Source organism: Tenebrio molitor, chromosome 4 (assembly GCF_963966145.1).
Source record: "Tenebrio molitor chromosome 4, icTenMoli1.1, whole genome shotgun sequence".
In the NCBI taxonomy this organism is placed as follows: Eukaryota; Metazoa; Arthropoda; class Insecta; order Coleoptera; family Tenebrionidae; genus Tenebrio; species Tenebrio molitor.
The window spans coordinates 12,101,060-12,127,620 of record NC_091049.1 but is presented as its reverse complement, the minus strand read 5'-3'; the positions used below and the strand labels follow the sequence as shown (position 1 = coordinate 12,127,620).

The 26,561-nt window shown below is 38.2% G+C and overlaps 1 protein-coding gene and 1 long non-coding RNA gene across 3 annotated transcripts in view; one reads left to right on the top strand and one right to left on the bottom strand.

Moving 5' to 3' along the window:
- The window catches only part of LOC138127735 (fatty acyl-CoA reductase wat-like), a 220,339-nt gene that overhangs the window by 34,040 nt on the left and 159,738 nt on the right, over positions 1 to 26,561 (top strand). The gene's annotated exons all lie outside the window — the stretch shown is intronic.
- LOC138129148 (uncharacterized) lies at positions 19,064 to 19,990 on the bottom strand. Its single transcript, XR_011159115.1, has 3 exons — positions 19,809 to 19,990; positions 19,488 to 19,681; positions 19,064 to 19,427 (listed from the first exon to the last, which is right to left on the bottom strand). It is a non-coding gene; the product is annotated as an uncharacterized lncRNA (long non-coding RNA).

The following is a 26,561-nucleotide window of genomic DNA, read 5'->3' as shown; positions in this document are numbered from 1 at the left end:
TTTTTCTTCTTCTTGAAGGCGAGTATTTGGTTTTGATTGAATAATTTATTAAAAAGTGCAGCATTTTCACTTTTATTTTCTTCAAGTTGTTGTTCCAAATGTTTAATTTTTAATTTGGCACACTTAAGGCTGTGTGACACGATGCTAAATTTTGTAGTAAATTTGTTAGGAAATGAGAGAGGACCAATGAACGGTCAGGATCTGACTATGATCCTGATCGTTCATTGGTCCTGTCGAGGGTCTCTCTCATTTTCTAACAAATTTTCTACAAAATTTAGCATCGTGTCAAACAAGCTTTAAACTTGTTTTTATATTGTCGTAAGGAGCTTATTTTACGTTGTAATAATTTGGCATACATAGCCAACCGTTCTCTGGTAAAGTTTTCCAGACTTGTGTTCTCAATATAGGTATCGGAACTAGAATTCATTTTTGAATTTAATGCAGACTGCGAGGTACATTCCCCATGAGAAAGATCCAATGTTTGTTCTAGAGAGGTCTCAGTTATTGAAGTTGATATTGTCAGATGTTTACTAGAAGATGGTAGTAGACTTCTTTTGAGGGGAGCTTTCCGTTTTCTCTCGAGGTGTGCTGAAAGTGAAAATCAACAAGTTCACAGTCACTATCACTAGATGCAAGAATTTCTTCAAGTTCTTTATTAGTTAGAGGCCGTTTGTTGTCATATTGGTCGACATTTTAAAAGCAACAGATTTTTCACAGCTCACTGTCTCTGACCAGTGAGCAAGTTTGACTTTCATTTTGCTTGTGGGTTTATTTGCTAATTGAGACCTATTTTTTGTAATGTGTGAAGACTTTCGAAATATCTCCAATCGATCACACCATCAGGAGGATAAATAATTTTTCTTTCGTCTAAACAATTACCGATTAATTTTATCACATGACAGATATAAAAAAACATGTTACTACTACTTGGTTGAATTTGGAAATATGGTTGAAAACTAGGGGTCCCAAATGCAAAATTAGCTCCAAGACCTGTAACCATTGACAAATTAGAGGCTGTACCATCAAATGTTACAGAACTTATAATGACTCCTGTATCGCGCAAAAGTTCAACGCATTGTTTTAAAAGCATAGGTCGTTTTTTGCCAGGTAATCCATTAATTAGGAAATACCCAACAGGAATTTTCCAAGAATCATTAATTCCAACAGCCATAAATGCCAGTGTCTCTTTTGCCAATGGAACATTGTCTACATCTTCGCTGTGATCAGTGCCAAATTCCACAGTGCCGTAAAATTTATTGTTATTAAATAAAAGTTGTTGTCTTATGGCCATCTCATCAACAATTATCTTGCATAGTGTTACCACCGGCCCCCTGGAGCGGTCGAACTGTCGAGTCCATCTTCGGGGCCGGTGTCGAGATTTGTTGACCGATGCCGTTTTAACGCCGGGGTAGCAAATGCACCCCGTCGAAGAAGATGGCCGTTTCGTACACCAGCCGGTTTACCCGGACCGTCAGGCAGTCTTTTGTCTAAGGGAGAGGAGCACTAAAGAAACAACCTTCTCTTCCGAGGGCAGGTAAAGAAGTGCCGTGCCGTTTCCGGCCGGCGTCGACTATTTTTAGAAAGTTGGACCAAATGTGGCAAAAGAACGAGCGGGGGTAGTTTTAGACCACCCAGGCACCCAAACGACCCACGGGTAACACACTCTCCCCCTCCGGAGGCCCAACTTTCATAATCGTCGACGCCGGCTTCAGCCGGCACCTTTTCTTTATTCAAAGAACACAAAAGGACACATGAAAACGACACAACAAAAGATGGAAAAAAAAATGAGACAAACCCAAAAGTAAAATTAAAACAAAAAAAACTTAAAATTAACAATGGCACAAGATGGTGGTGCCGAGCGCGTCTGGGTGTCGCCGAACGCTATGGCCTGTAGGTCCGGGACATTGTGGGCTTCACGGTGCGCCGTCTTCGATGGTGGTGAAGCCTGTCACGAGCTGCAGGGGGTCCGACTTCTCAGCGGGTCCCTCTGAATCCCGGGAAGCCGGAACTGGCCTGGTGGATGACCTCCTCGATGGCGTTTGGGCGAGGATGCGGGAAGCGCAGCGACAGAGTTGCTCATTATCGGGCCCCCGGTCGTCGCCTCCGTGCACTAGTTGAGGGGCTGTCGCACGGCCCGGACGGCATCGCCACTCGGAAAACGACACGTTCCGCGAAACACGCACAAAACCGTTGTTGGGGACGCGCACAAAAGGGGGCACACACACCTGTCTCTGGTACGCCGGAGTCGATGTCCATGGGCGCTGTGGGCTCCAACCGTTGGCTCCTTGGGGCGGACGTGGGACCCTCGGTGGCGGCTGTGGTGGCTCGGGGACTCAGCGGCCCCGGGGTGACGTCCTAGCGGGGACGACCGACGGCTGGGAACGGCGGCGTCCTCACGGATCCTCTTCCGACGTGCAGGCTGGTGGTGGAGGAACCAGGTGTCTCGACGGTCGACCTTTGACACGCCAGCACCGAGAACTGTCTGGGCTGGCCGTCGGACTTGAAGGCCTGACCGGAGACGGAGTCGAACGGGCCCTGGGGTTCAACTCACCATCCTCTGGCTCCTTGGTGGTGTAGGTGTGACTCCTCTCCCTCCGGGCGACTGGCTTGACGATCCGGCCGAGTCCTGGACACGATGGGCAGCTGAAAGGATCTACGATGAGCAGCGGCTGACCCACGACTTCTTCTTCACGTCTGACTCTTCTTGACGGACGGGACGGCTTCCTGCTACCCGGGACGTTGGCATCGGTCGGGGATTTGGGCTCTCCGACGCCTTGTCGGAGGAGAGCCCCACGTTGGGCGCCATTATGTTACCACCGGCCCCCTGGAGCGGTCGAACTGTCGAGTCCATCTTCGGGGCCGGTGTCGAGATTTGTTGACCGATGCCGTTTTAACGCCGGGGTAGCAAATGCACCCCGTCGAAGAAGATGGCCGTTTCGTACACCAGCCGGTTTACCCGGACCGTCAGGCAGTCTTTTGTCTAAGGGAGAGGAGCACTAAAGAAACAACCTTCTCTTCCAAGGGCAGGTAAAGAAGTGCCGTGCCGTTTCCGGCCGGCGTCGACTATTTTTAGAAAGTTGGACCAAATGTGGCAAAAGAACGAGCGGGGGTAGTTTTAGACCACCCGGGCACCCAAACGACCCACGGGTAACAATAGGTATTGTGTTCTTCCCTTTATTTTTATTGTCCGCAACCTTCAATTTAATGCCATTGGTGAAACCAGGAGTACCGTTAATACTTATACTATACTAATTCTATACCAGTGGTTGGTTGTGGTTGAAGGATGAGACAGAATATTTCCCCAAACTGTTCTACCGTAGGTATATGCCTTCGTTGAATAAAAGTGTAGTGTTTAAGCAAATTACCTCATTAATGGAGTGTATTTTCTTTGTCCTCTCATAGCTTACACGACGTCCAGCAATCAGTTGTAAGAGTCACATAAATGTCATCTTTAATCAAATCTTTGGATTTTTGATGAATTTCCATGAATTTTGCTGGTAATAATGTTTGAGAAAGAAATTTTCGACTTGGTAGGGTGTAAGAAGGTTTTAGAGCTTTAGAAAACTCTCGAAAACCCACGTCTTCTACAATCTGCAGAAGTTTATCGTCAATATATATATTTTTTTTGACTTAAATAAAGTTTTTTGTGGAAAGTGATAGTGTCTTGTTGAGGTTTTCAAACCGAAGTAAAGGGAAACGTCTAAGGGTTGCAGGCGGTGTGATGTGTGTGACGGTATCCTCACAATAACAATTCCATTTTCTATGCAAAAAGAATAAGCTTCTAGTGTGCAATGTGTCGCGTGATTATCAATCAACAGCACTGGATCTTTTTTGGTTGGAAGCAACTTCTTATCCATTTCATCTTCATAATATTCACGATAATTTTCACTTGACACAACTGCAGGAAATATTTTTCGTTTGCGTTTTGGAGCTTTCCTTTCTAAAGCGCTATCATTAGGGAATATCAAACATCTCTTGAATGGTGTCCGTAGTTGAAAATTCGTTTTCTTTTCTTGGTCTCATAATAATTCCTATTGACATCTTCAGGGATTTCATACTGTGTGCTTGTAGAACTGGTGAAACCTCTCTTAAACTTTCTTTAATTTTCAGGTCTTGGAGTTCCTGGAGGACCTATAATCATTTCTTCTGTGAAAGATGTATTATGGTCAACATCTGCCTTTTGGTTGACCGACTCCATATCTATGTTAGAAATGGTACTATCTTCGTTTTTTATGACCAACCACACTTTATACAAGTTATACAATGATTTGTAGCGCCATGTTATTTGTATTATGATATGATCAATTGGGGCATTTTCCGATGTTTTAATTGCTCTGTTTGGAATAAATTTTGTATAATCAACATCATCTTTGTTGAAAGGAAATAAACCAAATTTTCTAAATCCATTTTGAATTGTGGTCGCTGTAGCAAATTGATCAAAAATGGTTTTGAAAATTGATCCAAATGTATAGCGGGTGACTTCTTTAGGAAAATTTTAATACTTTCAAGTCCTAACAGCATATTTTCATCCCAACTTAAGAGGCTTAAATACGGCTACATCTGCCGGTTGCATTATTCCTTTTCGTTGCGGTTGTTCTTTACAATTTCCAGAAGTTCTCCTTTCAAAATTTCTTGCTCGTATGGAATGTTGTTAGTGTTAAGCCAATTCTGAATAGCTGCTTTTTTCGAATTGGAAGTTGGAGTTTTATTCAGTATTTCCGCATGGTAGGAGGTATTATCCATTACAATCATGGAAGGTACATTGAGCCCAGTAAAAGCTGTGTTTCTATCCGTTTTTTAAAAAGTTCAGCATTCATCGAGTCATGGTAATTATTGCTTTTGTTTGTAGATGAATACAGCAAGTCAGCTGTCTGGATGCTGTATTACAGATCCAGCGTGTTTAATGGATTTACCACTTCCGTCGTCCCAAGAATGTTTAAAACTTCCTTTTGCGAAAATCTAAGTTTCGTGTAAATAGACAATTGAATATTCTCATTTGAATGCATAAGACGTACATATTCCCGTAAAAATGTTTTCCTGAGTATTACCACATGCTTCTGTTCACACAACGCTTTTCGATTGCCACTTATTAAACATTTAAATCCAATCTCTAGCATTAATCGATACAATCGAGTTCTGCTATGTTCAAACAGATGTTTTTCTCTTTTGTTGTTCTTTTGAGATCACTTGTATCTTCAGCCCATATGTATGTGTGGTGGAAACTTGGATGATTCTGGTATATAAGTATTATTACGACCCAAAAGACCCAGAAGGTCGGGCCGGCCACAAAACACAAATCAGGTGTCCAGATTGGGGCGCGGAAGGGAGAGAGATACAAACTTTTGAGGGACAACACAACATTTACTTCTGCCCGGTATATACAGGGGCGGTTTGCCCGGTTCCTGCACCTCGCAGGGTGCGATGTCGCGCAGGACTGGTCACTCCTCGTTTCCGGTACTTGATGATCGAGTCGTGGTTCAGTGGGACCTTGAATGTGGCTCGAGGAAGACCGTCCTGGTTTCCGAGAGAAATTTGTGTCGCCGGCGGAGCTCCTCCGGAGTCGGGGCTCGCTTCCTCCCTGGCCGGACTCTACCGGGTTGGTGTCTCCACGAGGTGGTGTGGCTGGGTGAAGGTGAAACGGTGAACAGGAAAGTCCTGGAGAGTCGTTGAGATGAGAATGAGAATGAGAATTGAATCCTGAATTGAATCCTGCTGGTCGCCTTGCTGAACAGTAAACATTTTCTAGCTGCGAGAGCCGCTATTTTGGTTTTGAGGTCGTACTTACTTGCGACGCTAAAGTTTGTCTAAACATAAGTGAATTTTACGGTTTTAACAACTAAAGTACTTTATGAGGGATGTTGTAAAAGTGGCAAGAACCAAATCTGCAGCTTTTCGTTTAACAAAGACAGGCACGCCTTGCAAAATTTACGGCAGGGTAGCTAAATATTCTGTTGTGATGGATTTGTCGTGAACAACCCTAAAATCCCTCATAAAGTACTTTAGATGTTAAAACCATAAAATTCACTTATGTTTAGACAAACTTTAGTACCGCGATTTATCCGTCTTTTGACGATTCCGGTTCCGATCCCTAATTGGATCGCGAGCCTATCCCTTCGCCGGTTAATCTTTATCGGTCCTTTGACATTCGCCTCCGGGACGTTATTTCCTTCAACGCTCGGACACTAAATTTTAACACGGCGAAACGGTACTATGTGCTGTTCGGTGGACTTTTGCACGGAAAAGAGAGCGAGTTCTTCCGTTGCAGGTTTTGCGTCGGCGCTCTTCACTAATTAGTGGGGACGAATTTGCGGGTGGTTTTACCGACCGATAAAATCGTCACAGTATGTACTAGATAATTTGCGAATAAAGTCAGTTTGAAACTCCTGGGTTGAATTACAACTAAATCAATAGCAAAGCAGTCTCCAAGATCTTTGAAATTGAGAAATGGCAAGCCAAAGCAGTATCTTAAAAATTTCCCGATTTCAGAGTCCTTGTCCTTATATGCGGTTGCAAGGCCAAGATGTTGTATTTTGCGCCACCTAAAATGTAAGTATGTTGTACTCAGTCAAGTTACACTCGATGAAAATAGAACAGATAACTTACCATGATTGACACAGATGAAATCTACATCAACGACACGTACATTCGCCCAAATTACTGTCACACTTTGGTGGATGGCTGCTTCAAAACCTGCCACTACAGTTGTTGGAGCTAAAACTTGTTTTTGCAAAAAATAGTTCCAAATTTTGCATTCTCAATATAAAATAATTATTAACGGTTGCATTTTGCATCAGTTTTTTTAGATTTAATTTATGCTGAACAAGCTTTCTTGTGGTACTATGTAGCGAAACTGTCATTCTGTAAAGTGTAAAATTTCATACACAATATTAGATTTATTAACATAAAGTAAACCACCATGAGTTATCGAATTTGTCAATTGCTTGAAATTTTCTTGAGGCGCGCAATAAATCGCACTGCCTTGAGGCATTTTGTTCAAAGGCCTATTAAATAATATTTCAACCTTGGCAAGTTAACTTTTGTAATAAGCTTCGTACAACAAATCCTGCGATGTAATAAATAATATTGTCTTGAAAAACAGTTAGGCTTGTTGCACTAATCGCAGAAATTAAATTATTTATATTTTTAACTTCTTCACTGTTACTGACACAATTGTGGACCTTCCGTCAGATCTAAATTCTGTGAAAGAAAAAGTGACCATTTCTAAGCAGTTTGAATTTATATTTGCTCTAACCGAATTATGGAATAACAATTGCCTTAAAGACCATTTTAATTATTGTAAATTTGGATATTATTATTCCATCCTCCACGAGATCTTATTTATGCAAGAGAAAAATAATTCAAGATGATCTTGTGAACATTTATATCTAAGATAATATTTCATCAATTGTTTTCTGATGCAAACAGGTCGTTGGCAAGAGCAAGGGTACTTTTCATAGTCAATATAAACCCCAAAGCAAATGTTTTCCTACTATGATTTAATAATGATATTTGATTTGAAGTATATTATTGCTTCAGAAAAAACTTCCTCAAAATAAACCATGGTTTCTGGTTTCATAGATGCTTTATAATCTTTACCAAATGGATTCCGTGAATTAAGACTATCGAATATTTTAGCAGTCATTCTCTTAAATTGAACAGTTGCAAAACCACCAATAAACTCTTCAACACCACCCTCATTAAGGAAGTTTGTTGCATCTGCTACTCCAGTGCTTAGAGCTTGGGAAGCCAGACGCACATTTCATTATTTTGATGTGGTTGGGAGTTAATGACTTGCCAAATCGTAATTGCTCTCTTTCTTGGATTTCATCCAGTTTTTTTTTTATATATATAGTCCCAACTAATTTCCCCAGGAGTAGATTCAATGTTTTTTCCGCACATGCATTCCTAGCTAATTTTAACGTGTGTGCAATATCCAACATACAGTACACATTAAGTGGTGCACAAGGGTGTCCAAAATAGTAAACCATTTCATCATCAAAAAACTTGCATCCTAATTTCGTGTATGTGGCAACATTTGTTTTAGTTTCATCTGACGTTATAGATCGTACTATAATCCCAACTTCAAACAACAGCTTTAAACAGCAAGTAATCAATCGACTTTGTATGTCAGCATCTGACTGATTTGTCAAACAATAGCTAACCAGACATTTAAAACGTTTTGAATAACTGATAATTTGGAAAAATAATGCCTCCGATGCTGCCACATCAAAACCTACATCTACAAGGCCTCTGTAGTCAACATTTGCAGTAAATTTGCCTTCAGAATGATCCCAAACCACTTTTCTAAGTGCCATGATATCCAATATCGGAGCGCATTGTTTCAAAGTTTGCTTCTTTACTACTTCTTCTTCTTTTAGAAAATCCATAGCTTCATTTAAGAATCCGGGTTGAGCGTCTATTTTGTTCAACCATTTTCTAATAGTACGCCCCTTAGGTAATATAAAATATTTCCTAACAAAACCATACGCTTTAGGAGAGTAGAATAGTATATTAAGGAACGAGTTTTATAAGGGTTGATTTGGTGCACGAGTCCCAAGTGTAGGGGCGAGTGCGCCAATGCCCTAATAAAACGAGTTTTTTATGTTATTTTTTAGAATTTGCTCCCTTGTTTTAATTTTTAAATAAAAAAATTAAATTTTCAAATTCTAGCGAATTTTGTATTAATTGATAATTCAAGGTAACGGATGCAACTACGTCTGCAACAGATGTTAAAAAGTAGAATTTGAACATTAATATTGGAAGTTTTTTGGTGTAAATGACAATAATACACTGAAATATTGATACAAATTTTCTTAGAGATCTATTAAACCACGAGTGCTTTAATAGATAGCCATAAACGACTCCAAATTGAATACAATAATAGACCTATTAGAGACGCAAGTTCCAAAAATATAATGTTTGGGCGAATTGTTTCATCAGGTCTGAGTATCTTTGCTGTCCAGGATTTGACATAAACCTATTGTTTTTTTGATGGACCAGCAATTCTAATGGAAATCCTACAATCGTAGCACTTACGTACCTTACGTACAGTAAAAATGTAAACAAATCGTGTATTTGTAAATTACCGGCAAATAAAACTTTAAAATAAAACTTTAAAATTTAATTTTTTACGAATTTTATTTGCCTCAATCCAGGCATACAATAAATAACAATTATTTAAATACAAATTTTAAATTTCTATAATTATAATAAAATTATTTTTTATTAGAATAAATATCATTGGTAAATAATTTTATATCGGTTTGAATGTTGTACAATTGATGTTAAGTGCACTAAAGGAATCGGATCGAAGTGGTTTCTCTTTTTTGTTTTTGTTATTGACAACCGAGAATAGTATTTCTGCTTCAACATTTGAATGTGGTAAAGTCAGAAGCCAATTTAGAAATATTTTTAAATTTGAGACAACCAGTGAAATTTCTATACTCAAAAATATTCATCTCCATGGCATCGAAAGGTAGCTTGGCTATTATACCGACTTCGTCACACTCAAATGCGAGTTGTAAACTCCTCCATTCATTTAATGCAGAGTTTTCATTCATAAAATTTTTATATGTATTTGGGCACAATTCTGGCAACTCATTAATTTTTTTTCTGTTTTTATCAAACATAATTTCAGGACATAAAATTAATTTATGGTATTTACCTGGTAATGGAAATGTAGTTATCATTTCTTTGGCTAATGTAATGTAAAATGCCATTAAAATTAAAGTCACTAGATAATTATTTTTTATTTTTAATTAAAAAATGAAATTAATGAAGGTAACATAGAAAAAACAACATGTTACACTCGTTTTACAAGGCACATTGTCGAATTCGTTCCTTTAGAACCCTCTTCGCTAAGCTCGTCATGCTCTAAAACTGTCTTGTGCAATTCGTATAAAGGAAAAGTGTTGGGAGAAAAGTAATATTTTATTTTTCAACATTATGTCCCATTCACGGTTACACATTCATTCCAACGTTTTTCCAATTAGGCCATGCCTCCAAAAAAATTCTTTTCATATGTCCTCAAAAAATTTCTCCACCACTTTTAGGTATTCATCCGAATAAAAACGGCGTCTTTAGGAATAGTAGTTTATTTGACGAGTTTGTGTGTAAATTAGGCCTTTTTTGGCACGCGTGGGCCATTTTAAAACGCGAGTGAAACGAGCTATAGCCATCAGTTTTTTTTTTTTTTTTTTTGGTTGCAGATGTCTTAAAAATTTCATGGTGTGAGGCGGTTTTCAAAAGGTTCAGCAATGTATGTAATTCAAAAACACTCTGTTAAACCTGTATTTTTAACGATTTTGCGGTATGTTGTTTCTCTGCCTTGAGGATCAGGATGGCGCGGCGAGATTGGTAAGGGCTAACGTCCTGCACATGATTGTACAGTGTGTAGACAGAACCAGTCACAAGTGTCATCCGTTTTAAAAATATTGTGTTACAGTGCCGTTACCTACCCAAGAGAATTGCAACATTTCTTAGGAAAATGTTCTACATTTGTATAATGCACTTGGTCAATACAATTTCTCGAGCCAGCTCCTTGCGCATTCGTTCAAGATACAATTGATACATTGGTTTCCCTCAATGGTAACGAATCTGGTCCTGCGTCAGACCTGTCACCGTTCCTATATCTTTGAGGAAACCCAGCCATTTGGAGGAGTTAACTTCGACAAGGGCGATCTTTTCAAGTAACGTACTTTCCACTTCTAAGAGCCGAGCTTCCGCCCCTTATTTGCACAGTGTTGTGTGGCCTGGGTAAACCACATGATGCACGCATGAATGTTGTATTTTTAAATCAGTTAAATCATTTTGGTGATCGATTAATGGATACTGGTGGACCTATTTAATCGCCCGCTAGATCCTCAGATTTGAATCCAATGGATTTCTTTATATTCATTCGAAACTTTCCAGACAATATTTATTTGATCCCACCGGGTATCCGAAAAGAGTTAAGAAAAAGGATAGTGCAAATCTGTCTGGAAATACCTCCAAATTTTTTACTGAATGCATAGATGGGCATTTTTAGAAGGTGTCTACAGTGTCTGCAACAACATTGAGCCAATTTTGACCAACTAGAATAAATTTTGTATTGTTTACAAATTTGATTACTTGATTTTTGATTTAAATGTTTTTTCAATGACAATTTAATTCGTGTATAAAAAATCTCATAAGGCGCTGTGATTTTGTCACTTTGACAGCGGATAAAAGTTTGCCCTAACTTTTATCCGGTAAAAACACTCAGGTAACTTATATCTTTAGTTGCTAGGCATCTAATACCTTTAATACCAAATAAAAAAATTAAATTTGCATTGTTCATTCATTAAATTGTCTCGCCGAATTACACTCGAGGTTTCATTTAGTCAGGAAAAATATTTATTTGCAACTCAAACTAATTGCTTGACAATTAGACTCGAAAAATTTTTCTCGTCTAATTGCTAAGCAATACGTTTTCGTTGCAAAAAATATTTTTCCGACTAAATGAAACCTCTTGTGTAATTACAGTCGAAAATAATTTTTTTTGTTCTTTTTTTAATGTGCGGATATTCAGAAGAAAATTCTCTATAAGTGTTGCGAATTGTGCAAAAATCTTATTCCTCTGAAGTTTTTGTGTAAAATCAAAAATAATTTTTTTCCCTCTTGGAAACTCAATCCGGGGACATACTGTAGAATATACGAATTAATCACTGCTGCATCGAGGAATAATAAAATAATTTCATCCACCATCTGCGCGACTTCCATGAAATATTATAAGTCGAATGCAATTGATCGAAATGATCGATGTCCCCCATGTGCAACTTATAGCCCCTTATAGCCCGGGGGCATATTACATCTTCCTTCTCTCCTTTCTTATTACGTCAGAAGGATCATGCATATTACTGGCCACTACAACGGGTTTGGTACTTCTGTCTTTCCATTTGTATCCTGTGATGTCTCCTGATGAGGCAAAATCAAATTGTCCTGATGACAAAGTTTTGTTTGGACACAATTTGTCATGTGGAAAATGTTTCCTATTGGTACGAAATGTTCCGCAACGAAATATATTGTTGTCCAATAACCTCTGCATAATTGGAAACGAGGAGAAAAAGTTATCAAAATATAAATAGTACCCATGTTCTGTTAGAGGTGCGGATAAATTCACGACAACTTTTTCCCCTAATGAAAGATTGTCAGGATTTTCAGATTTTTTCTGGTAAACATTAAATTTTATCATATACCCGGCATTGGCACAAGCCTTTCCCCACACTTGATTCCCCTTTTTATTGGTTTTACCTGGGCTACCGAGAGAACGGGCTGGATCACGGCGAACTCTATTTACCAGGCGAGAGTGTAACCCCCACTTCGCAAGGTCCGCGTGACGTCAGCCGTCCGACTTTAACATAGGTTGGCGCGCAAATTTCCCAGATTTTGCTATTTTCTGATGTTTTAGAACTTTAAAAACTTTGTACGATTGATCAAAAATTAGAGTAAATGAAGAAGTAATTATTATAGCATTTTTCAAAAAATAATGGTTGTTACAAGAAGTCTAACAGGTTATTCTGAGTTCCGAATATCCCACCTACAGTAGGTATGTACCAAAGTAAAAAATGGATTAATTTAAAACAAAACAAGACATATTAAGAGGAAACTAGTAACCATATATTAAAAAATAATGTGATTCAGACAGAATAAGAAAAAAATATATAATATGTGCATACAATTTAAATTCATAAATAAATCTATTTTAAAGTCTGTAGTTTTCTTTTACAGTTATCAGCACCCATTTTTTGCGCTGCTGATCGATTATTTCTAATTTTTTTATAATTGGATAATAAGATATTGCACATTATGCTGATAACTTGTTGCACAATATTAAACGTGTTGTTACAGACACAAGATACAGAAAATGCTAATTTCAATTCTTCGTCATCATTAATTAATTCTTTTCTGGATTAGTGTTTTCAAAATTTTAAAATGATTTATTTCTTGCATTATAAAACTGTTTTCAAAATTTGAGGAAACTAGGAGTTACATAATATTTAAAGAGTGTTTTCCAATACCTAACACCAAATTTGAGGGAACAGTTAGACCGCCTCGGTTGATAATTTGCACATATGTGCTGTCAAATTCCCAAAAATAATTCAACACAATTTTTGCAAGCAACTTTAGTTTGCAGTTTAAATGAAGCATATCCACTTACATATATTAAAGCATCCATATCAACAGGAGGAAGGTCTTCTGTTTGTTCTTTTTCGCAAATGGGTTCATATAACCGTTGAATGTATTCAATGCTAAATTGCGTGTCCTTATCTGGTTCATCATTAGATACTTCTAAATTACTAACATCCAAAGGAACCATTCCATATCTGGCGGATTTAATGCCTAGCACACTTTTTATTCTGAGTTTTTTTTCAGTTTCCATTACTTGTGTAACGCTTACATTATAATTGCCTCCATTAAACTGTCGATACATACTAAATCGTTTTTCTAACTTATCAGTCTGAAACTTTCCCGGTAAGACATATGGTACTTTTATTGTCTCCAAACAATATCTAATAATACAACTTAAAGCGTTTGTGCTTTGAATAAGGGCTTTACTGGTATCTGGACTTAATATATGCCCCTTAAATTTATGTGAAAGTTTTTGCCAGTTGTCAATCCACGAAACAAGGTTTGACAAAAAATCGAATCGTTGGTCATTTACTGTTGTAAATGGTTCACTAAGATGGTTCCTTTTTTTTTGTCCAAACAAACAGTTTTGAATATTTACAATCGACCACCACTTCCAGATAATATTTACAAATTCTGCAGTTTTTTCAAATCCATGTGACAGTAATGCGGCATAAGTACTCTCATGAAAAACATTTAACGCTAAAATCACCTTTTGTGAAACTACTAGGATATACAGTCTTGTGATTTAATCGAAATGCCTTTTTGAGCAAAAAACTAGATTCATTTTTATATATTGTTCTCAAATCTGTAAATTTGACTTTGGCAACATTTTCCTTGTTTGTATCAATCGTTTCAAAATAATTACCAAATATAGGTGTTATCAATGTTTTCTCAGTATCTTTTGCATTAATCCAGTTGCTTCGAACGCACTTTATTATATGAACTGTGTCAGACATATAAAAAACTGGATGTTCAAGAGTTGGAAAACATAGAGTGGCATCATCTTTCGCACTTTGGTGTAAAATTGAAAACATGTTTTGATTGATACGATTTTAACGTACATTTATGCTATTCATGAGATTTTGTTTGAACAGTTAATGTCCGATATTCCATCGCGAAGCAAAAACAAAATGTGTTTGCCTAACTGTTTCAGCTCATTCACAGAGTGTAGACTGGTGTTGGATTGTACAGAAATTTTTACTGTAGTATCGAGAAAATCTATGGCTGTACAGAAACAAACATACAGTGCATATAAACATCACCATACCTTCAAAGGTTTAGTAGGGCTTGCACCCAATGGAGTGGTCACATATGTCAGCGATTTATATGCGGGAGCAACGTCAGACAAAAAAATTGTTCAGGATTGTGGAGTACTGGACAAATTGCAAACAGGAGACCTAATTTTAGCAGATAAGGGTTTCCTAATACAGGACATCTTACCGCCCGGGGTTAATCTTAATATTCCACCCTTCCTAAGAACTCCATAATTCACGCAGCACAAGTGAGGCAAACACAATCTATAGCACGTGCAAGAATTCACGTGGAACGAGCGATTTGCAGAATAAAATCGTTTCGCATATTGAGCAATCTGCCAGAAACGCTGTGTCCATTTGGTGACATAATATTCAAAGGTGTTGCAGCTTTGACAAATCTGCAATATCCTTTGATAAAGGAAGTGGAGCATCTATTCCTAGATGACGCAGAGTAATTATTTCACTTAATTTATTTTCAACCAAATATAATGTAATTTTTTGATCATGGATCTGAGGTATTAAAATAGGTACGATGTATAATAAATTGGATTTATTTCATTATGTGTGTTACATATTTTTTTATATAAAATTCTATTAATGTATTTAAATTTTCTGCCCAATCTTCATCTTTATTGATGGTGAAAATCTGCGTATATTGTGGGGTCCATATCACCATGTAACACACTGCTTTATCTAATAAATGCAGCTGCCCTTGAACTTGGTGGTAATACTGGTGATTTGTGTTTACTACTGTCACATCGCCTTCATACCAAAAGCAGTAATTCTTGTCCACCACATCTTTCAAGCTTGCTGCATTTCTGAATTTGTATGGACATTTGACCTCAATCACAAAATCCTCGCCGACCCCATCTGGGCTGGCCCCTAATAAGCCCCATGGATGCAACCATAAGCCGGATGGCTCAAAAGAAAGTCCTGTCGCTGCCTTAAATTCCCCCAATGCTCTTTCTTCGTGCTGTTTACCCCACCGCACAGTGGGCCAAACGACTATAAAATGTGGACAAAATTATGATTATGATTTTAATGGCATATAATAGGCGTAAGTAACATGGGAAAAATAATGAAAAAATTCAAAATAGATAGGGGTGGTTTTTAGAGGGGTGTTTTTTTTTTAAATCGGGGCAAAAAATACAATTTTAATTATAATGAGTTAGAATTGGCCCAAATAATACGGAAACATTAATGAAAACAATATAAAGTGGACAGGGGTGATTTTAAGGGGTGTTTCTGTTCATAAAAACGTTACTACATTTTTCTTTCACAGTCACTATGTTCACAAACATCTCTAATACCATGAAAATAAAGAAACAAATTTGAGACCCGAGGGTGTGTCCTAAGGGGTGGTTTTCTGGTAAAGTTATCAAGATAATGAGTTTTTTTTAACTCAACTAACTATATTCAGAATAAGCCATAGACTATGTATAGTAAATAAAAAAAAAAATAACTGCAGGATGGTTATTTAATGAAGTAGTACGCCAAATGACCATGTATGAAATGTGGACAAAACTATTTAGAATTTGTATTGCTATAAAAACACTGCTTTAAGATTTTAAATTATACAAAAGCTTTGCTTAACGACTTCTTAATTAGTTTTATATAGAAAAGTGGTTACAGAAAAATAGAAAAATAAATTATTTTTCAGTCACTACTGCTATCGGAGTGTGTTTCACTAGATTCTTCCGAGATATCGTCTGATATGATGGCCGTTAAATTTTGCTCTTCTTCACTTGGGGGAGATAAAAGCTGTAGAACTTCCGCAGAAAGACTTTTCCTTAATTTTTGAGGCAACTTTCTGAGTGAAGTTACATAAGGATCCGATGAAACAAGCAATAGATTGAGTAAGTCCTGGTTCGTGGTTTCTCTTGATACTTTTCTTGTGTGACTTCTTCTATAAAGTTTCAAATCCTTATTTCTGGTTTCTTGTGCTTCTTCAGAAAGCTGTCCCATTGGAAGTAAAGCATGCTCAATGATTTCTGCACCATGAATAAGAATTTTGTGCATTGAAGCAGGCATGTAGTACCACGGATAAAGCTGTACATAAAGTTGGGCTGTTTCCAAAGCATAATTTTGAAAAGCTTGTACATTTAATTGGAAGCCGGAAGAAATAGCTTCAAGTATCACGGAACAGTTTTTAATAAGCCCTTTGTCGATACCGGTAATGTTTGCTGATATTTCAAGATTCCTAAAAAAACGTCGAGCAGTGTTACCATCGTTTGAAGTACCACTACCTCCAGGCTTTACGTGGTCAACCAATAATCCTAACTGAGTTTTAAAATCTTCTTGCACTCTCTTTTTTCTATTTGCAAATAATTCCCTCTCTTCAGGTTGTCTAACTTGCCACTTTTTAAAATCTAAACGGTAAGAAATATGAATAATACACTCAAAAAACCTTATCCAGGCGTGCAATGGCGACAAACCAAAACGATATGCGGTTTCATCGACTTCTCTTGCGGTTACTCCCGCCACATTGTTCATTTGGGTAGGAGTTGCATTGCTGCATTTCTGTGCAGATGTTGTATCAGTTATGGCATTACAAATCTTACCATCTAACATTGTAAGTGCCATTTGGTGTGTTACAAAAAACGTTTTGTTTGCGACACGAACTTGGGTTTTCTTTAGATCACTAATTTGCTTTTCAATATAATCTATTTCGTGTTTTGAAATTTCGGTTGTTTTAAATTGCAAGCGAATAGGCCTACAATATCTGACCGAAGAAGGCCGCGGATTTTGCCACAAAATAACTTTATTTGGTGCCGAACTTGAATATAATTGAAGCGGTACAAACGAACTTATAAACATGTCACTGTCACGCAAATTTTCCCTTGAGTTTTGCTTATATTCACTGTGTCCCGTACTTCCGTCACAGCCCCACTTTGAAACAAGCACAAGCTCTTGCAAATTATTATGAGACACGGCTGCAAACACGTCTTCTTGCGATAAAGCAATTCTTCTGACAGTTAAGTCTAAAAGAGCTTGTAATTGCACTTCCATTAAACCTTCAGTTATGGTAATCGTTTCGTCAAGTGGGTAGCAAGCCTTTTTCGCAGCTTGAATTTTATGATAACTGGGATAGATATTCGCTTTTCTTGCCTTCGCTTGAACTCTAATTTTGACGTACTGACTTTTTGTCAATCTGGTATCTATGAATAAGGCTAATGCTTTCCGATGTGTATGGTTTAATTTGATCTTCGTTACTTTTGGTCCATGCTTCTCTCATTCTTGAAGGTCTGGTTGGTGTGGTCTCAACTGCTTCATAAAGTAATTTAGCAGCATCTTTGTGTCCAGCAGATCGCAGGCTCATTTGAGCTGCATATGCCAGTTCATCAGCACTGTAATGGTCACGAAGGTCCCTTGTTTTCCGCCGTTTTGATCGCTCACCACATTCATGAAATACACCAGCAGGTCGACCACTACTTGTTGATGGTAGGTCGCGTTCATCCGCTATTGTGTTGATTCAGTTTTAGCTGGTAATTCCAGCAGACGTTGATCAAGCCAGTCGGAATTCTTTGTCAAAAATTTGCTTTCTATTCTGCAGCAATTTTGCCACCGTTTTGCAATTTCACTGCAGCACCGACTAATATCCTTCTTAATTTCATGAGCAACATTATCCTCCAAATTACTAGTAATACTGTCTATTACATGTTGTCGCTTTATGTTATTGTTCTGACCTTTCTTCTCAAGCCATATATGAAAAATGTCTCTTCTAGATTTTCGAAGAGAAACCCCTGTTGAATAAAAATAATCAATTTGATGGTCGGCCATTTACATTAAAAACTGAGGCACTGCCATAACATTGCAAGAAAAAGACGCGATATCAGTGTGATATGCCACGTCACGTCTGAACATTTGTGGTAAGAACTTTTAAAGTAGCAACTAGTAGCAGCCAATTTTTTTAGACAATAATAAGTATAGTCTAACAAGTATTTTACACAAAGACTTTCAACTGAGCGTTGCTGGGAAAATTTTGTAGCCCAACTACAATTTTACCGTTTTAATTTTTTTACGGTACAGTTGCAAATTCTGCAAAATTTCATATATGCATGCAAAATATATACTAAAGCACTATCATAATAACAAGTACTAACCTTGATTTACTATATCCATAGTGTTATAACCAAATAAAATAACCAAAGACGTCGTATCAACACTTATAACGCAGCGAAAGAACATAAGCACATACAACCGAAAGCGACAAATACGAAAGTTTGACTACCTGTAACTTGCCCATTTAACGGTTTGTCAGACCCTATTTTTATTTCTCAGAAAGCTGAAACATTTCTCTACGCATTATTCATGATTTAAGCCGAAAACTAAGACACTAAAATTTTGCATTTTGTCCACGTTTTATAGTCATTGGTCCCACTGTGCACCGTACTGCTGCTACACGATCCAAACTGTAACCTTCCAGGTTACAGCAAGGTTTTTTAGCAAGGAAGGAGGATATCTATTCCGCCGACAGGCACTTAAAACTAGTCCAAATTTGCTAGCTGTCAACCTATGCTTTCTTGCTAGATGCCAATTGGAATTTAAATGTTGCCCCCTTGTCAGCTTCTCAATTTCCAAAATGGTCTCTTTTGATACCTGGCTCCGTTCTAGGATAAATATTTGTTTATCCATTGCAGCCAAATATTCCTCGCTGAAAATTATATCTTCGAGGTTTGGTATTCGTGTAGCAGCGTCTACAGTGGGTTCAGCCCTTAACAACCAAGAAAAACCTACAACATTGCTGGGACCCAAAGCTTGTGCAAAAGTTGTAATTTCTGAAGCACTCAGATCCCGTTTAGTGGCCCGATAATTTTGATTTTTTCTTGTGAAAAGGTCACTGAGTTTCACAGATGGTGCTGTTTCAGGTGGAGTCTGTACAATTTTCCACTGACATGCAGTATCCGTAGCACTTATGTTGTAATGTCCATGATACAGCAGTGCAGCTATATGATGGCAGGTTACTTCACCTCGTGGACAGGTGCAATAGGCCTTTTTAACACCTTCTCTGGGGTTGTAAGCTACCTATTGTTGAGCACAGAAAAATTGTAACTGACGAAAAACTAACTTAATAAAATATCTTACCTCAACATTATATGCCCTCTTCTTCATGCTGGCTTGCACAACTCCTTTCAGTAGTACAGGCTCCACATTGCCATCAAATGTAACGCTCTGCACGTGCCCACTTGTGTAGGCATTTTCCCCCCGAGACAGGTAATTCATATCTTGCCCAAAAAATTGAGCAATGTGGTAAAACTTGATAACATGCTTTTCTGACACTGTAAAATGTAATTTATAATATCATTTATATCATATTTAAATTTGAAACGTGAACATAAATCAATTAAAATCATTAACTAAATTGAGGTTAAATCGGTTGCGCTTAAATTATTATATTATACTTACTATTTGTAACTGTTCAGCTCAATCTCTTCCAAAATTATAAATCCGTACGTCGTCCACAACCGAAAAAGTCCTCAAAAAATCTGATATATAAAAATATAACGCTATTTTCGTTTTTCGCACGTGATGGTGGATATAAGCATGGAAGCAAACAAAACTAACCTACCTCAATACATAACCTCACTAATAGCGCGTATTCTCGCCTGGTAAATAGAGTTCGCCGTGGCTGGATACATGCGAATCGAGTGGTGGGGATTGGAGGCCTAGAAGTGAACTGTTCCAGCGTGTGGATATACGGGAAAACCGTGTAACGTAATTTTTATTATTTAATTTGAAATATTTGTGATTGAGTTAGAGTAAAATTCGTAAGGAAGAAAATGTGCCTTACACACGGTATTTTTATCTCAGATAAGTAAAATACTGTAAAACCTTAATTTAGAGATCATTTGTACGAATTAAAGAAGGGTGTAACTAAGTAAAACAGTAGTAACTAATAACAATACATTTATTGAGTCTAGAAGGTAATAGTCAGAATACAAAAGAAACTATATTATTTTGACGCATACGTGTTTAGTTTACGTTTATTAGATTGTGATTGAAGATCACTATTTATATATGAAAATTTAGATACACATTTTGCTTTAATTTGCTTAGAATTGGGGCAGTTACATTCCAAATAAATTTCATCTCAATTTTCTACACTTAACTTGCGCAATGTATCTTTCTGGCTAGAAGCGGCTAGAAAAATATCTTCGTAGATAGCGCTAATTAGTACTTGAAATATCTTAAACATTCTAACTAAAATCTCGACTAGAAAATCTGTTGGTACTTTTAATGCACCTCTGTCTAAATCATCTAAATATAGCAAAGCTTCCTTTTTACTTTCTATTTGGAGTTCTTTGTCAAGAGTTAAGGATTCAGCACAGTTTTTGCACATCTTGGATTTTAAAGAATTTGCTATGTAACCTCCGATATAAATGAGGATCGTGTATTCGTCGTTTGATATATTTATCACATCAATGTGCCTGTCTAGCTCTTCGTTTATGAAATGATCAGTACTGTCGTTAAAATCGACTTCATTTAAATTTCAAAATAAACTCCTGATTTCAAATTCTCCGTTAACGGCAGACTTCACTTTCAAGAAATCCAAAACTTTTATCTTCTTTTCGGATTACAACACTTGCGAAACGGAAACATGATACGATGCACCGCACATTTGTCTGTATTGACCAAACCTCCCTTCCAAAGGATCGGTCTGAAAATTTCCTAGCAGTACATATTTGAAGCTGTAGTTCAAATAAGAACTTGCATAATAACATTAATGTCTCCGTTGTAAATATTTTTTTCATCAAATAACCTCACACATAACAAGACGTTTTGTGTTTTTTTTTAATTTTATTTTTTTTATTTCCCTACTAACACAGCTTCGGGGGAAGTAACGCCTTAACCAGCAACAAAATTTAAACTAAGACTACGTGTCTGTACCCTCGATCGTACTCCGCGTGGCCTCGGACAATATGTATATACAGCTTATTTCAGTATCCGATCTACGTTTAAGAAGTCCTTGATGCGATTTCGAACTTGGTAGCGACGTGTTTGGAAGCGAATGGTATGCAATTCGTCATATTCATTATCACGATAGGTGTTTATCGTGTCTATCCAAGCGAGAGGCACTTCATTAAATCTGTCGAAATCGTATACCGACCATTGATGGCCACCAGCTTCCACCTCGTGCCATATCCGATAGGTGAAAGGGCCTGCAGTGTAAGATATTGAACCAGCAATTTTAAGAAGTGACGTATTCCTAACAAGCTGGAGTATTTCCAAAACCCGATCTTGAGAATCGAATTTCGTGGCTAAGATTTGACCCTGGGAGCCGCCACGAACTGTTGTCGTCACTTCTAGTGTGAAGCTCTCCACTTCCACTAACTCTGCTTACCGCATGCATAAAACCGGGAGAGAACGGTATGGTGGGAATTACTGTCGCGAAACCAGCATGTACGGTTACACCACCTAAGCGGAGAAAGTCTTCCTGTATTCTAGATAGCGCCTGGCTCCGCTTTCATCCTAGGAGATTTTCCGTAGGTCTTCTAGCATTCTCTTCAACTGGGGGCATATCATCAGGTAGATTCCAGATTTCCGGATCTATCTCTGGTTCTTCGTCATTCAGAGCATCTTCATCCGCTTCCCATGCGGCATGCGCGCGTCGTTCGCGCTCACGATGGTTAAAATTTAGGTCCATCATTACCCGCTAGACATATACCGCAAGACAAGGATACTCACGATATAAGTAATGTGTGTCAGTGGTCACACGACCAAACCAACCTACACTTCGTACAGGTTGTACGCTCACATGATATGAGTGGTCGAGCAGACGGAAAAACAATTCACGTCCTGAAGGTCATGTTGTATTGCCAAAACCGGCCAATTGGCAATTGTCTTTGGAAGTTTGTAACCTCCATCTTCCACTGCCTGAATCAACCTACGTTCATCATAGCTTACGTAGTATCCATTTTGTTCCTGAATTTTTAAGACTCACGCCCAGGCGTGAGTTGCTATATAAAGCGCATATGCACTCTCTGGTACTCGCTTTGAAAAGCCCACCTTTGTCGCTCTTGCTCGCTTAAAACTCTCCTCAATTAACACAGGTAATGCTGGAAAGACTGTGTGAATCTCATGTCTATCTGGTTCCGGAAATAACTCTTCTGATGGACCAGGAAAGTAAGCCTCTTGGTATAGAGGATCATTAGTTACCTCAGAGCTGGTTTTTGAGAGGTACTTAGGTGTCGGTAGACATAGTGGTGCTTTAGTCGTCGCCTTATAATTTCCAGGGTTGGGTTTTGGTTTACCCTTGCTGCGTTTTCCTTGGTTACTACCGCTTTGAGTAAGCTTGATTTCGGTCGTTGATTCAGCCCCGGTGTCGGGGGTCGGTATCCGCCTGTCATCTGTATTTTGACTACGTGTCTGTACCCTCGATCGTACTCCGCGTGACCTCGGACAATATGTATATACAGCTTATTTCAGTATCCGATCTACGTTTAAGAAGTCCTTGATGCGATTTCGAACTTGGTGGCTGTTCGCGTTTTCTCGAAGGACCAATTGCGATATCGTTTGGCGCTTTTAAAATTGGTGAAGTAAAAAGAAAGACTTATTGAGATGATGCTTCTCGTTTTATTCTTCAGTTGCAAGTGCGTACAAATCTAACAAGGGTTTGCGTTAGGGGGCAACCCCCACCAGTGGTAGCGCTAACGGCCTGAACATGCCGCCCCCCTTGAAGTTTATGACTTCAACATTTACAAAAGAAAAAAAATATATACGTAAAAAAGAATAGAAAAAATAAATACTTATACAAATTACACAAAGCATGAAAAAACAAGGAAAAATAAAAAAGAAAAAAATGATTTGAAACGAAAAATTATTTTAAACCGTTTCGGTTGGAATAATACACAGTTTTTTCACTGCACGTTTATACGTGCCACTAACCGTTTTCACGGAAACAACCCGCACAACACCGTCACTTCCTGGGTGCACGTGTACTACGCGTCCGAGTCTCCATTGAAGTGGTGGCAGGTTGTCTTCTATTAAGACCACCAAGGCCCCTACGTCGACGTTCGGATGTTGATGTTGTTGGCCTCTGGGACGGGTCTGAAACTGCGACAGATACTCTTTTTGCCACCTTTTCCAGAAGTGCTGCTGGAGTTGGGTGATCCGTTGCCACCTCGTGAGGGCGTTGGTGTTGCGATCCGTTACTTCGCTTTCGTAGGGAGCCGTGAGTGGTGCTCCGATTAAAAAATGACCAGGTCGTTGGGATCTTGGGATAGTGGGATCAAGGGACGCGAATTTAAACAAGCTTCTATTCGCGTAAGCAAAGTATAAAATTCTTCATAAGTAATTGAGGCGTCGACGAGTATCCTACGCATGTGATGCTTGACGCTTTGAACACATCGCTCCCAAAGTCCCCCAAAATGCGGAGATCTTGCCGGTATAAAGTTAAACTTAGTACAGGTGTTCAGAAATTCGTTCGAAATTTTTTGTTTGAATTTCTCGGATCTCAAAAATTCGCGGTCGGCTCCAATAAAATTGGTACCGTTGTCAGAAAATATTTCGCTAACATGACCTCTGCGCGACGTAAACCGTTTAAACGCCGCTAAAAAGCTTTCAGTGGTCAAGTCACCGACTAACTAACTCTAGGTGGACCGCTTTTGTTGAGAAGCAGACAAAGAGCGCGATGTAGGACTTGACCTTTTTCGCGTTGCGCAATTTGCTTGACTTTATTAAATACGGCCCTGCATAATCTACCCCGGAGGTGGAAAATGGCCGCGAGGGCTGCAGTCGCTCTTTCGGTAAATCACCCATTTTTTGGGATATTGGCTTTGGATTTGCGCGATTACACTTTACGCATGAATGTGTGATTTTGCGAACAATATTTCTTCCCGATATTGGGCAGTATCTTTGACGCACGGCAGCTAGAGTGGCTTCGTTGCCAGCGTGTAGTTCATCTTCGTGGGTTTCTCGGATGATCCACTTGGTTACATGATGTTTTTCCGGTAGCAAAATTGGAAACTTGCTCTCGTAAGCTAAGAGTGAGTGTTTTAATCGCCCACCTACCCTAAGTAGCCCATTTTCGTCAATGAATGGGTCTAATTTAGCTAACCGTTGGCATTTGAGTCTCTTGGATTTTTGTATGCACCGAATTTCGTCTGCGAATTCTCTAGATTGAATGTATTTGAGAACAACTAGACGGGCATGTTCGAGCTCTTCGACGGACAGTGCCTTTTGATTTTTTGTTTTATTTTTTAAATTATTTACAAATCGTAAAACATACGCGATTACTCTACATAATTTTTTTACCGACGAAAACTTTTGCAGCACCGGCAACTCGGGCTCTGTGTTTATTATGTTAACCGGTTTACTAAGTTTTCTTTCGGGAAACAAATGATCTTCCTTACTATGAGGGTTTTGCCAACTTGATGGCCACTTGCTCGCATCGGATTTTAACCATTGTGGCCCATGTCACCACAGTTCTGATTGCCTTAATTGCCGCGGAAGCATACCGCGCGAGACAATATCGGCCGGGTTGTCATTCGATTTGACATGACAATAATCAAAGGCAAAATAACAATAAAGCTTGAACTACATCGAATTTTTCAAAACTGACAGAAGTTTGATGTCCCACTTTTTTTGCTCGCAATAGTACATCGTCGATACATCTGGGTAATGAAGGATATCGACTTCTTCTTGCATTATATGTTCCTTTTGATGCATCTATAATAAAAAAAAAAAATTCCTCTGTAGTGAATATGGAAAAGTGTTTTACCTTAAATCAATGATATTCAAGTGGCTTTGGGGATTTTCTTTGATGACATCGCGACATATCTTGGAAGGTCTGCTTGAAATGTCATCGGTTGCCTTTCGTTTCGCCGTCACACTAATAAATTGTCTTTGAAGTTTTTGCTCGTTTATTGGTGATTGTGGTCCATAAATTTTCATGAAATTATACGTTCTTTTTTTTCACCAACAGTATACAGTTTTGCCGTACAAGTCCTAACAGTACAACACCACTTTATTTCCCCACTTTTTAAAGCTTCTTTTTTATAGAATTTGTGGTTTTCAAATAGAATCAAAATTTTGGCCCGTTCATTTTTAATTTCGGTAGACATGTTAACCTCACAGTTTAGGTACAACTCAATAATTGAAACTGAAGTAAGAAAATTCTCTTTTGCCTCCATTCCACTCCCCCTTTAACCCTTAATAATTTAAGTAAACATCTGTAACTACAGATACTGAGAAGTGCAGTGCTACCTGAAAATTTCTAGATGATAAGCCGACCCCTTATTAAGATTATAAGCACTGCAGTTTACATCAGGTAATTAAGACCCAAACTAACCGCGCGCTGCAATTTAGTACTTAGGATTTGAAAACCTTCGATCCTCGCTGCAATTTGACATTGTCGTTCTGAACAACTGTTTCACCTAAACCTTGCTCTGCCTGGTTACTCTCTTTTCCAGTATAAATTTGAAAATCCATCAAATACCCGAATAAATCTGCTCTGACCCAAATTTTGTAACCTCTTTTCACGGGTTTTTGGGGCATATATTCCTTGAATGTAACTCGACCTTTATATTTCACCATGCTTTCACGGCTTGTTCCTTTGTCGGGTTATAAAATTCTTGAAATTTATCCCCAAGTTTATTCAAATACGGCTTGATTTTATATAATTTGTCGAAGTTCGGTTCGCCCTTTTTTTGGCACAGTAGAATTGTCATTTAGATACAATTTAGCTAAGAGCCAACTAAAACGATTTACGCTCATTAGAGAGGAAATGTGCGGATCTCTCAGCTCTGGTTTAGAAGACCTATAGTCCCGATAACTTGGACTAATTTTATGCCCATAATGATGTTGATCGCAGTAAATATTTTTTTCTTAATTTATTTTCGCGTATTTTTGTTTCATACGATTAATTCTATTTATTAAAGTATTGTTTATATCGCTGCTGCCATTGGAAAATAACATATCCAATATTTTTATTTTATTCTATTTTCATCATAAAAGGATTGCCTTTATCTCAAAAACTTAAGTCAAATCGCCAGATATGATAGACTTTTCGTATTCATAAAGGCTGTATGACACGATGCTAAATTTTGTAGAAAATTTGTTAGAAAATGAGAGAGGACCAATGAACGATCAGGATCTGACAAAGACAGACTATGATCCTGATCGTTCATTGGTCCTAATCGAGGGTCTCTCTCATTTTCT